This window comes from Lissotriton vulgaris, chromosome 6 (genome assembly GCF_964263255.1).
Source record: "Lissotriton vulgaris chromosome 6, aLisVul1.2, whole genome shotgun sequence".
In the NCBI taxonomy this organism is placed as follows: Eukaryota; Metazoa; Chordata; class Amphibia; order Caudata; family Salamandridae; genus Lissotriton; species Lissotriton vulgaris.
Window position 1 is genome coordinate 998,942,965 of NC_141694.1, and position 13,903 is coordinate 998,956,867.

Consider the following 13,903-nt stretch of genomic DNA (forward strand, 5'->3'; position numbering starts at 1 on the left):
GACGGTATACTGGTAAAAGGCAGATGCCTACTGATACCCACGCCTAGACTGAGAAAACAGGCGTTTGAGTGGTGTCATGATTCCTCCAGTGCGGGTCATTTGGGGTACGAGAAGACGGTGGCCAGCTTGGGACGCCATTTTTGGTGGCCATCCATGAGAGCGGATGTCAAAACATGGGGGCAGGCCTGCACCACATGTGCTACCATGAAGACGGACCACAGCAAAACCCAAGGGCTCCTTCGTCCCCTTCCTACCCCGAATAGACCATGGGAGAATATTTTGTTGGACTTCGTGGTGGGTTTGCCAAAGGATCAAGGAATGACGGCGATATTAGTGGTCGTGGACTTCTTGACTATAATGGGGTACTTCATCGCATGCAAACAGGTACCTACGGCAGGAGAACTAGCAACAGTACTGCTAACTAACGGGGTACGTTTACATGGGCTGCCCGAGGTGATTGTGTCGGATAGGGGGTCGCAGTTCACGGCACAATTCTGGAAGACGTGGTGCTCTGCGCTGCACATCCGGACCGCAATGTCCACCAGCTACCACCCCCAGACGGACGGCCAGACGGAACGCCTAAACCAAACTCTAAAACAGTATCTGCGCTGTTTTGTGGAGCAGGGGAAGGAGGAATGGGTCGATCTGCTCTGGATCGCGGAGATAGCGTACAACAATGCCACTCACATTTCGACTAAATCATCCCCGTTCTACAGCAACTATGGCCATCATCCAAAGTTTTTGCCCTTTGTCCATCCACTTCGAGAGAGCAAGATACCTGCCACAGCGGAAAGAGTGGCACACATCAAGGACATCTTGTTACGCTCCAGGGCCTTCTTGATTGAAGCTAAACAAAGGTATAAGGCTACAGCGGACAGAAGGAGACCTGGACCGATATACCGGCCTGGAGACCATGTTTGGATATCTACAAGGAACATGAGGTTCCGCAAGAACAGCGTCTTCCATCCTAAATACATGGGGCCGTACAGGATCACCAAGTGTATGGGTCCAGTGAATGTGAGGGTATGCCTACCCCAGACATTGAGAATCCATCCTGTGTTCCATGTGTCGCTGCTCAAACCTGCCTCGAACAACAAGAACACGAAGCCCAGACCGATAGTGGTGGAATCGGAGATGGAGTATGAGGTTGCAGGTATCCTTGCTTCCAAGTGGCTAAGGGGAAAGTTGTGGTACCTAATCGCCTGGAAAGGATATGGACCTGAGGAGCAATCGTGGGAACCGGCTGCAGGGGTGCACGCACCGTGCCTGGTTTCGCTGTTTCACCGTCGCTTCCCTTCCAGCGCAGGCCCCGTGGGGAGATGCTGAGGGAGGGAGGATGTACTGTCAGGAAATCCCTGCACCGACAGGGTACTGTCAGGAAATCCCTGCACCGACAGGGAAAAGACATCCGCGACTTCAACGGACTACAACTCCCAGAAGGTCAAGCGGGAGGAGCGTTACGCAACTCAAGGTAATGGTTACATAACGCAATTACCACACGCCTATAAAGGCGGTACCTGAACGAAGAAAGGTGTCGGATATTCTAGTATCCACACGGCCTTCCACCAAGTAGTTCCTGTGCACCAGCAGTGAGAAGAATTCCAGCAGGATCCTAGGACAAAGACGGATGTGGGTCGAGAGAGTCTCCCCGGGCCGCTCTTTGTTAGTCCGCCCTGTTTCTTCTCGGTGAGCCGCCAGGAAAGCTTCCTTGCCGCTTCTGACTCGGACGAGTCGAGAAGCCCGTCTTTGTTAGCGGACGCGGAAAACTTTGCCGCCGCCGACTCGGAGGAGTCGGGAGTCCCACACCGGGACATTCGCTGGTGTGAGCCGTAGCTCCCAGCCTGTCCCAGACCTACGGGAGACTCCAGCTGTTACGCACACCAGGAGTTGTTTGCCGCGTATCGACTGTAGAGTTTCCGAAGACGATCGAGCGGCTGCTCTGGTCACCAGCTTTTGGCATTATTGGGACAACGGTGACGCATCACCCGGAGGTGAAGCAGCGTCCCGTTGTAGAAGAGGAAGAGGTCGAGCGGCTGCTCCCTTCAGGTCGAGACCCCGGCCGGGTGTCTCCCTGACTCCTCTGTGGAATAAGGTCGAGCGGCTGCTCCCTTCAGGTCGAGACCCCGGCCGGGTGTCTCCCTGACTCCACTGTGAGAAACGGCTGTTTCCATGATCCCCTCAAAACACATCGAGTGGCATTGCCGGCTACTGTGTTTCTGCCCTCTGTTGGCATACGCCGGGACCGGTGTATTTGCAGAGGACGGGGTAACGTATACCGGCTGGAGGTGACCAGTGACTGAGTTACTATATTGATTTCTTGTATATTGTGTTGCTATACAATAAATCACCAAACATAGAACCGTGTCGTGTCCTGTTTTGTGGTGTCTGTGGCGACCCCGAGACCCCCAGGTGTTACAGATCCGGGGGAATCAGACTATGAAGATTTTGCGATGGAAGTGGGGATTGTGGCTTGGGTCGACTTCTAGCTGCCCGGACCTCGAGGTCGGGGTGAACCATGTCGATGGCCCCACAGAGGTTGTTGAACTTGCGGGCTCTCTGGCCTGAGTAAGGTTCATACAGTTGGAAGCCCCTTCCGTAGCCAGGAAAGGAGCGAAAGGCAGACACAGGCCAGGATGTTGTGGTGAGGCCCAAGGACATGGACGTAGCCCTTGAGTCCTTAAAACACTAGAGTGCTGCATCTGCCTTGCCTCCAAAGAGACTGGAGCCATCAAAGGGCATGTCCATAAGATTTGCCTGGACATCCCTGAAAATCCAGATGTCCTCAGTCAGCCATAGTTTGTGTTGCCACTGTCAAGGAAATCGCTCTACCTAGCGAGTTTGTCGTGTCCAAGCGACATCGGATGGGGAACTTTGCAGAATCTTTCCAGTCTGAAATTGCTTGATAGAGCAGAACCAGGTCCTCCTCAGAGTCTGGGCAGCTCCTGCGCAACCATATCCCATATTGAATGGGAACCACGGCCCAAACGGCATGCAGTGTTCACCAACCACAATGTAAGGCTGGCGGAAGAGAAAATTGTCTTCCCAAAGCTTTCCAGTCTTTTGGATGGTATTCAGGCAAGATATGGAGTTGTGTGGTGTTATAGGGTAGGAAGTAAATAAACTACATTTATGGAATAATTAATGTTTTTGTTAATATACAAGTTCTATATTTTTTATTTAGAAATTGCCATTTATTTTATTTAATATATGTGTAGGTATTTGTGATATGCATTTAGCATGATGTTTTTTTCAAATATTAAATATATTTGTATTTAATTTACCATAATTATATATTTATTTACTAAAAAAAAAATAGTTGATATGTTGTTTGTTTTTAATTTTGAACTGACTTGAGTGAGAATAGTACATTTTACCCCTCCGCAATCTAACACTTTCCCTATTGATGAAGTGACTGGATTGGGAATAGTACATTTTGTCCCTCCACTATCCAACACTTTCCCTACTGTTGCACTCACTGGAGTGGGAAATAGTAATTTTTACACATCCGCTATCCAACACTTTCTGCACTGTTGCACTAACTGGGGTGGGAATAGTAATTTTTACCCCTCCGCTATCCAAAACCTTCCCTACTGTTGCACTCACTGGTGTGGGAAATTTAGGTTTAAAGATGTATGTGTGTGTATATATATATATATATATATATATATATATATATATATATATATATATATATATATATATATATATATATATATATATATATATATATATATATATATATATATATATATATATATATATTTATATATATACTTTTTATATCATTTTAAAATTACAAAAAATACATTAGTTTAATAATTGTTTTAAGGTAAAATTATATTTATTATATATGTTTAACTTTTTAAATTAAGTACATTTGTTAAAATGTATATTAAACCTAATTTCTTTTTTAAATTCATTTTATTCTTTAATATATTTAATATTTATTAATGTATATACACACACACACATATATATATATATATATATATATATATATATATATATACATATACATATATACACACACATATACACACATGTACACTATACATATTATAAAAAACTATAATTTGTACAACTATATTTATGACATCAGTATTTTTTTGTAATTACCATAACAAGTATAGGATGTAGATATTTTTGACATCGATATTGGATGTAGATATTTTTGGTCACAAAATTTTTGCATGGGTATATTTTGGGTGTCAATATTTTGTCAGTGTACCCTTTTGGATTCCCTGTCTGGGGTAGTGGATGGAAACACACCATGTTAAGTGTAAGCTTGGATCACCTGCTTTGTGGGGTGGGGCAGGTGGAGAGGAAAGCTGGGTTGCACAGTGCAGGCTAATGGTGGCGGGCTATCGGACAGTTACTTACCTTTGATAATGATATATCTGCAAGAAACATTAGTAGTGATAGATTCTTTACCTCAGAATTACCCCCAGGCGTCAGACTGGATCTGGAAAGTTTTCATCAGCAGTACCCCTGCGGGTCGGTAGGTGGCGTCATGCGGTTCCGCGTCCGTCGCTGGCATCGTGGTTGCAGAGATGACGTCGCGGGTGCTATTTAGACGCTGCCCACGCGAGCTGACGTCAGTTCTGTACATGACTTTCCGCACCAGAAACGCAGAGCCATGCAAGACACTGACCATTGGTGCACAAAACTAGGGCCCTGAAAGGATGTCCTTAACCCTATAAATCAGTTCGCAGAACGGGGATGATGGGTGGGGCGGTAAGGAATCTATCACTACCAATGTTTCTTACATATATATCGATACCGTAGGTAAGTAACTTGTCCATCTGAAAGAAACACAGTGATAGATTCCTTACCTTCGAATAGATACCCCAGCAATACCAACCCTGGAGGTGGGTCTGCGAACCAAGATCACACCAGAAACTCCTGGAGAACAGAACGGCCAAAGAAGCAGTCTCTCCGGGCTTGGCTGTCCAGACAGTAATGCTTAGTAAACGTTTGCAGCGATACCTAAGTGACTGCCTGACAAATGTCCTGCAGGGGAACACCACGTCCCAATGCAGTAGAGTCTGCAGTTGCTCTAGTGGAATGAGCATGCATGTGAGAAAGTGGCTCTATATATACTGGACCAGAATAAGAAACAAGTTACTTACCTGTAACTTTAGTTCTCCAGTATTGGTAACTTTCATAGATTCCCATTGCTTGTATCATTCCCCGTCGTCGGAATGGGAGCCTCGGTAATAATAATATATATATATATATATATATATATATATATATATATATATATATATATATATACACAAATCCACAACAAGGTTGCCCCTTATGGAAGAGCCAGCACGCAGAAAGTTGTAATCTTCGTATTTATTTGCAAGAAGCACAGCGCAGTTAAAAGAGACTCAGTCCAACATCATCTTAGCCTGACGCGTTTCATGCTGCTTATGGCATTTCTTCAGAGGCTTTAAAGACACCGCCTCGAGCATCAAAATGTAATTTAGAACACCTGCCCAAGTGGGCGTCGACTCCCCCGGAGCCTGCTGGTATTCGCAGTGCCGTTAACAGCACTCAAATGAACTGCTCGATTCCAGTGTACAAATATTGCAAAGGTTTTTCACCCCAGTGGGTCTGGAAAGCGTTCTTAATCACTGGGCTGCCAATAATGTCCTGCAAATACGACCTTTCTGTCCTTGAGGTGCTGTCAGCCGGTTGGCTGCAGCTCGGTCCACCGCTGAGTGGCAGGGCTCCTCCGCGACCGGGACTGGCCGCAAAACAAATCCACAACAAGGTTGCCCCTTATGGAAGAGCCAGCACGCAGAAAGTTGTAATCTTCGTATTTATTTGCAAGAAGCACAGCACAGTTAAGAGACTCAGTCCAACATCATCTTAGCCTGACGCGTTTCATGCTGCTTATGGCATTTCTTCAGAGGCTTTAAAGACACCGCCTCGAGCATCAAAATGTAATTTAGAACACCTGCCCAAGTGGGCGTCGACTCCCCCGGAGCCTGCTGGTATTCGTAGTGCCGTGAACGGCACTCAAATGAACTGCTCGATTCCAGTGTACAAATATTGCAAAGGTTTTTCACCCCAGTGGGTCTGGAAAGCGTTCTTAATCACTGGGCTGCCAATAATGTCCTGCAAATACGACCTTTCTGTCCTTTAGGTGCTGTCAGCCGGTTGGCTGCAGCTCGGTCCACCGCTGAGTGGCAGGGCTCCTCCGCGACCGGGACTGGCCGCAAAACAAATCCACAACAAGGTTGCCCCTTATGGAAGAGCCAGCACGCAGAAAGTTGTAATGTTCGTATTTATTTGCAAGAAGCACAGCGCAGTTAAAAGAGACTCAGTCCAACATCATCTTAGCCTGACGCGTTTCATGCTGCTTATGGCATTTCTTCAGAGGCTTTAAAGACACCGCCTCGAGCATCAAAATGTAATTTAGAACACCTGCCCAAGTGGGCGTCGACTCCCCCGGAGCCTGCTGGTATTCGTAGTGCCGTGAACGGCACTCAAATGAACTGCTCGATTCCAGTGGTCGAGGAAAAGCCCCACCACTTGAAAGTGGGTTAAACTGCAGTCACGGGATGATCAGTGGCAGGAGGTTCGTGTTGCAGATTTTATAAAAAGGCACAGAGATAGTGGGACAAATTCCAAACCCACTTGGGGCTTTATTTTTATGAATTAATTTCACTGTTTGGAGCAGCTCACTGGAGCAATGAAATTGGACTACTTGCACCAGCAGGCTCTAGGAGAGCCAACGCCCACATGGCAGGTGTTTAAGGTTGAAAATCCCGAGTGCTTCACGCAGTGTGCTCACAAGCCTCTGAAGAAATGCTCCATGAGCATGAAACGCGTCAGGCTGCCTATTTGAACTGGACTTTGTTCTCTCTTCATTGTGCTGTAACTGCAATAAAAACGAAGATTTTACCTACCTGCATGGAGGCTTTTCTACAAGGGGTAACTCTGTTGTTGGATTGTTTTTCGGCCGGCCCTGGTCGAGGAAAAGCCCCACCACTTGAAAGTGGGTTAAACTGCAGTCACGGGATGATCAGTGGCAGGAGGTTCGTGTTGCAGATTTTATAAAAGGCACAGAGATAGTGGGACAAATTCCAAACCCACTTGGGGCTTTATTTTTATGAATTAATTTCACTGTTTCGAGCAGCTCACTGGAGCAATGAAATTGGACTACTTGCACCAGCAGGCTCTAGGAGAGCCAACGCCCACATGGCAGGTGTTTAAGGTTGAAAATCCCGAGTGCTTCACGCAGTGTGCTCACAAGCCTCTGAAGAAATGCTCCATGAGCATGGAACGCGTCAGGCTGCCTATTTGAACTGGACTTTGTTCTCTCTTCATTGTGCTGTAACTGCAATAAAAATGAAGATTTTACCTACCTGCATGGAGGCTTTTCTACAAGGGGTAACTCTGTTGTTGGATTGTTTTTCGGCCGGCCCTGGTCGAGGAAAAGCCCCACCACTTGAAAGTGGGTTAAACTGCAGTCACGGGATGATCAGTGGCAGGAGGTTTGTGTTGCAGATTTTATAAAAGGCACAGAGATAGTGGGACAAATTCCAAACCCACTTGGGGCTTTATTCTTATGAATTAATTTCACTGTTTGGAGCAGCTCACTGGAGCAATGAAATTGGACTACTTGCACCAGCAGGCTCTAGGAGAGCCAACGCCCACATGGCAGGTGTTTAAGGTTGAAAATCCCGAGTGCTTCACGCAGTGTGCTCACAAGCCTCTGAAGAAATGCTCCATGAGCATGAAACGCGTCAGGCTGCCTATTTGAACTGGACTTTTGTTCTCTCTTCATTGTGCTGTAACTGCAATAAAAACGAAGATTTTACCTACCTGCATGGAGGCTTTTCTACAAGGGGTAACTCTGTTGTTGGATTGTTTTTCGGCCGGCCCTGGTCGAGGAAAAGCCCCACCACTTGAAAGTGGGTTAAACTGCAGTCACGGGATGATCAGTGGCAGGAGGTTCGTGTTGCAGATTTTATAAAAGGCACAGAGATAGTGGGACAAATTCCAAACCCACTTGGGGCTTTATTCTTATGAATTAATTTCACTGTTTGGAGCAGCTCACTGGAGCAATGAAATTGGACTACTTGCACCAGCAGGCTCTAGGAGAGCCAACGCCCACATGGCAGGTGTTTAAGGTTGAAAATCCCGAGTGCTTCACGCAGTGTGCTCACAAGCCTCTGAAGAAATGCTCCATGAACATGAAACGCGTCAGGCTGCCTATTTGAACTGGACTTTGTTCTCTCTTCATTGTGCTGTAACTGCAATAAAAACTAAGATTTTACCTACCTGCATGGAGGCTTTTCTACAAGGGGTAACTCTGTTGTTGGATTGTTTTTCGGCCGGCCCTGGTCGAGGAAAAGCCCCACCACTTGAAAGTGGGTTAAACTGCAGTCACGGGATGATCAGTGGCAGGAGGTTCGTGTTGCAGATTTTATAAAAGGCACAGAGATAGTGGGACAAATTCCAAACCCACTTGGGGCTTTATTTTTATGAATTAATTTCACTGTTTGGAGCAGCTCACTGGAGCAATGAAATTGGACTACTTGCACCAGCAGGCTCTAGGAGAGCCAACGCCCACATGGCAGGTGTTTAAGGTTGAAAATCCCGAGTGCTTCACGCAGTGTGCTCACAAGCCTCTGAAGAAATGCTCCATGAGCATGAAACGCGTCAGGCTGCCTATTTGAACTGGACTTTGTTCTCTCTTCATTGTGCTGTAACTGCAATAAAAACGAAGATTTTACCTACCTGCATGGAGGCTTTTCTACAAGGGGTAACTCTGTTGTTGGATTGTTTTTCGGCCGGCCCTGGTCGAGGAAAAGCCCCACCACTTGAAAGTGGGTTAAACTGCAGTCACGGGATGATCAGTGGCAGGAGGTTCGTGTTGCAGATTTTATAAAAGGCACAGAGATAGTGGGACAAATTCCAAACCCACTTGGGGCTTTATTTTTATGAATTAATTTCACTGTTTGGAGCAGCTCACTGGAGCAATGAAATTGGACTACTTGCACCAGCAGGCTCTAGGAGAGCCAACGCCCACATGGCAGGTGTTTAAGGTTGAAAATCCCGAGTGCTTCACGCAGTGTGCTCACAAGCCTCTGAAGAAATGCTCCATGAGCATGAAACGCGTCAGGCTGCCTATTTGAACTGGACTTTTTTCTCTCTTCATTGTGCTGTAACTGCAATAAAAACGAAGATTTTACCTACCTGCATGGAGGCTTTTCTACAAGGGGTAACTCTGTTGTTGGATATATATATATACCTAGGTAAATACACCCTAATAGGTGTAAAAAAGTAAAAACTTAGGCCTAGGCCTCATTATATCTTGTAGCCTATTGGCGTCATTATGTAAAAAGACCCAAAAACCACCTTAGCAACCAATCAGATCAGCCTCACCCTGTGGAACCTTCCTGAGAAAGCTCAGAGCCTCAGATTTTCGTAGCCGTTGCTTTGCCACATAATCACCTGGCCCTAAAATGAGCTTTCCCAGGGGAGGCGGGTGGGCGCATGGGAATCTATGAAAGTTACCAATACTGGAGAACTAAAGTTACAGGTAAGTAACTTGTTTCTTACTCCAGTATTGGAACTTTCATAGATTCCCATTGCTTGTATCAGAGTAGATAGCAGTTAGCATACCTCAAACATTTCGTGCACAGTTACAGAATCATTACAAACCAATGATATCACAGATTATAACCACCATAAAGCAGTAACCAAAGCATAATAAACGAAATGTTTGAAAAAACAGGAGGAGGGAAGAGAGGAAAACTCACCTCTTATTGGAAGAGATTTCTCAGGACTGCCTGTCCAACAGCCGAATCCTCCTTTGCAGTCGCCTCCAGGCAGTAGTGCCTCGTGAATGAGTGAGTACTGCTCCAGGTGGCCGCTCTGCAAATATCCTTTATGGATACTCCAGCAAACAGCGCTGTTGATGCTGAGATTGATCTTGTGGAATGTGCCTTCACCTGTCCTTGCAAAGGCTTGCCTGCCGCCTGGTGGCAGAAACGGATCGCACTTGTGATCCATCTAGAAATCCCTTGCTTTGACAAAGGAAATCCTTTCCTTGGGGCTCCGAAAGCCACAAACAGCTGGGGTGTTTTTCGAAACCCCGCTGTGCGTTGCAGATAGAATTTCAAACATCTCTGCACGTCCAGAGAATGAAGTGTCCTCTCAGCCTGGGTTGAAGGTCGAGGAAAAAAGACTTCAAAACCACTGGTTCATTAAGATGAAAGTCTGTCGGTACCTTCGGAATGAACTTGGGGTTCATTCGTAGGATCAATGTATCATTCTTGAACTGCAAGAAAGGTTCTTTGATAGTTAAAGCCTGAAGCTCTCCTACTCTCCTTGCAGAGGTGAGTGCCAAAAGAAGCGCCACTTTCCATGATAGGAACTTTAGGTCCGCCTTATGTATTGGCTCAAATGGCGATCTCATCAGTTGAGCCAGGACCACATTTAAGTGCCACACCGGAGGTGGGGGCCGAACTGGCGGAAAGACTCTAAACAGTCCTTTCAGGAATTGTTTTATTACTCTTGCTGATAATAGAGAAGGGCCCGATCTTGTTCTTCTATACCTGGAAATAGCTGCCAAGTGGACCTTGATGGAAGTATGAGCCAGGCCTGCCTGTGCCAATGATAGAATGTATGGCAAGAGTTGATGCGGAGCTGAAGAGAATGGATGTACTTTTTCTCTCTGGCACCACAAATAGAACCTCTTCCATTTCGCTCTATATGTCTTATTAGTGCTAGGAGCTCGTGCCTGCGCTAAGATGTTCCTGCATTCTTCTGAGATGTCTAAATCCTTAAACTCTCTGTATTCAGGAGCCAAGCTGTTAATTGAAGCGAGCTCGGGTTCGGGTGGAGAACCTGGCCGTTGTACATTGACAGAAGTGTCTGGCTGGGTTGCAGATGAATGGGCTGTTCCTCCGACAGAAGAAGCAACTCCGTGTACCAAAACTGGCGAGCCCAGGCAGGCGCTATCAGTATCATCCTGCACCTGTCCATCTTGAGCTTCTTGAGGACTCAAGGAATCAGGGGAAATGGCGGAAAGGCGTAAACAAACGCGCCTGACCAAGACATCGAAAGGGCATTCCCCAGTGACCCTCGATGGTGTTCCCTGCTTGCATAACACCGGCATTTCTTGTTCCCTGGTGTCGCAAACAGGTCGATCGCTGGGGTCCCCCAACGGAAGAAGATGTCCTTGACCACTGTGCTCTCCAACTCCCACTCGTGCGAGACTGCTCTCAGGCGGCTTAGTGTATCCGCCTTCGTGTTGCATACTCCTGGAAGGTGTTCTGCCACAAGCGTGATGTCCTGCGATATCGCCCATTCCCACAGCATCTTGGCTTCCTGTGAAAGCAGTGGCGATCTTGTGCCTCCCTGCTTGTTGACGTAATGCATTGCGGTGGTGTTGTCCGTCCGCACCAGGATTGCCGAATTTGTCATCCTTGGGAGGAAAGCCAACATCGTCAATCGAATAGCCCGTAGCTCCAGAACGTTGATATGTAAGCAACGTTCTCCCGGAGTCCAGTGACCACTGACCTGGAGGTCTTGCATGACCGCTCCCCAACCTTGAAGGGAAGCGTCCGTGGTAATGACGTGAGGAGCCGGTGCAGCCCTGAAATTGAGTCCCACTGTGAGGTGAGATCTTTTCATCCACCATGAAACCGACCGTTTCATCTGCTGGGTAACCGTCACCCTGTCGTCGAACGACCCTTCCACTTGTCTCCACTGAAGGTCCAGTTCCTCCTGCAGGGGGCGCATTCGCAGCGTGCAGTGCGGAATCAATTGAATACAGGATGAAATCGACCCTAGAAGAGATTTGTACATCCTGACTGTTATCCAACTTTTCTTCTGCAAACGAGCGGCTGAAGACATGAGTTTCATCTGTCTCTCTTCCGATGGGAAGGCTTTGCACACCTGAGTATCGAGTATCGCTCCCAAGAACTTCACCGTACCTGCCGGCTGAAGGACCGATTTTTCCTTGTTGAGTTGTAAACCCAGATGCATAAAGAGGTTTAAGCACCTGTTCACTGCTTTTGATGCCTCTTGTTAGCTTGAAGCCTTCAGCAGCCAGTCGTCTAAGTACAGGAATACTTCCAGCGACTGTCTTCTCAGAAATGCTGCTACCGGGGCCAGCACCTTTGTGAATATCCGAGGAGCGGATTTCAATCCAAATGGGAGCACCATGAACTGGAAGTGACTCTTGCCTACTGTAAAGCGAAGGAAACGTCTGTGAGCTGGATGGATCGGGATATGAAAATAGGCATCTTCTAAGTCTAATGTCGCCATGAAGTCGCCTGGGTTCAAGAGGCGCAATATGTCCTGGAGTGAAATCATCCGAAACGACAGCTTCATGAGATAGGTGTTGAGCTCCCTTAAGTCCAGGATCGGACGCCACTTTTGTTTCGTTTTGCGGATCAGAAAGAATCTTGAATAGAAACCTTCTCCTCTTTGTGATAGGGGAACGCGTTGGATTGCCCCCTTCTGAAGCATTTGTTGAACTTCCTTTTGTAGAAGGTTTAGATGTTTTGAAGTAGTGGCGTGGGGAGCTCTTGTAGGTGGAAATTCCTGGAATTCTAGTGTATGCCCATTTCGAATGATGTTCAATACCCACTGATGCGATGTTATATCTTCCCAGCTGCTCAGATGTTGTGATATCCTGCCGCCCACTGGAGATCCCAGAAGCGGAGGAACAGTTGGCAGAGTCAGGAGGCCGCTATTGACGCTTGCCAGCGTCCTTGCCCTGACGCCCCTGTCGTCCACGAGCGTTCTGACGAGAGAAAGACTGGGACTGTGACTGTCGCTGATAATATTGATTGCCGTACTGAGGTCTGTACGACTGCGACTGCTGCGAGTATCGTTGCTGCTGATAGCCTCCTCTTGGTGAAGTGAAGCCTCTTCCTCTTGCTCCACGGAACGGTGTTTTTCTATATTGCAGGTTTCCCAGAGCCCTTGCTGTCTCTGTGTCTTTCTTTATACCCTGTAGGGTCTCATCGACATGTTTCCCAAATAACATGTCCCCGTCAAAGGGCAAGTCCAAAATCCTATTCTGGACCTCTGGCCGGAAGTAAGTCGCTCGCAGCCACCCTTGTCGCCGAAGAACCGCCGCGCTGCCCAGAGCACGGAAAGAGATGGTGGCGATGTCCATCGCGCAGTCAATCATTTCCGAAGAAGAACGTTGCCCTTCTTCTAGAAGTTTCTGTGCTTCCGCTTTAGGGTCATCCGCTAGAAGGTCCACATAGTGTGCCACATCACTCCACATCTGGCGGTCGTACCTTGCTAGGATCGCCAAGGCATTCGCCGCTCTGACCAATAAGCTAGCCATCGACGAAAAACGCTTCCCCACGTTGTCCAACCTTCTACCCTCCTTGTCTGGTGGAGTTGTGAGGGTGGCCGAAGGATTCCGTGATTTCTTCTGCGCCGCCTGCGATATGACCGAGTCTGGTCTAGGTTGTCCAATCAAGCAGGCGGGACTGTCATCAGGAGCTTTATATTTTTTCTCCACGCGTGGAAGAGTTGGAATGACCGTCGCTGGGGTCTGCATCACCTTCTTTCCTTCCTCCCATATGTGTTCTACAATGGGAATCGAACGCACCGCCTTACGGTATGCCTCTTTAAAACCGTACATGAAGCAATCCGTAGATGTTGTAGGCATTGTCAGCTTAAAGCGTGCTGTGGCTCTTTCCATCAAACTGAAGAAACCTCCCACATCAGCCGGAGGCGAATCGACCGGGTCTGGCACTGGTGAAGCCGGATCCGGAGCTATATATTGGTTCCATTCGTTATCAGGGTCCTGATCCTGGTTCTCCCCTGTTTCATCCTCATCCGAGGTATCTACTTGGACTTGCGTCTGCCGAGGATATTCCCTCTCATGTTCCTCTTGTGCAGGCGGTACTGACTGAGCTGCCAC

General features: G+C 47.3%; 1 protein-coding gene across 1 annotated transcript in view; it reads right to left on the bottom strand.

Annotated features, from left to right (window-relative positions):
- Positions 1-13,903, bottom strand: part of TBPL1 (TATA-box binding protein like 1) — a 280,230-nt gene that overhangs the window by 57,549 nt on the left and 208,778 nt on the right. The window lies entirely within an intron of this gene.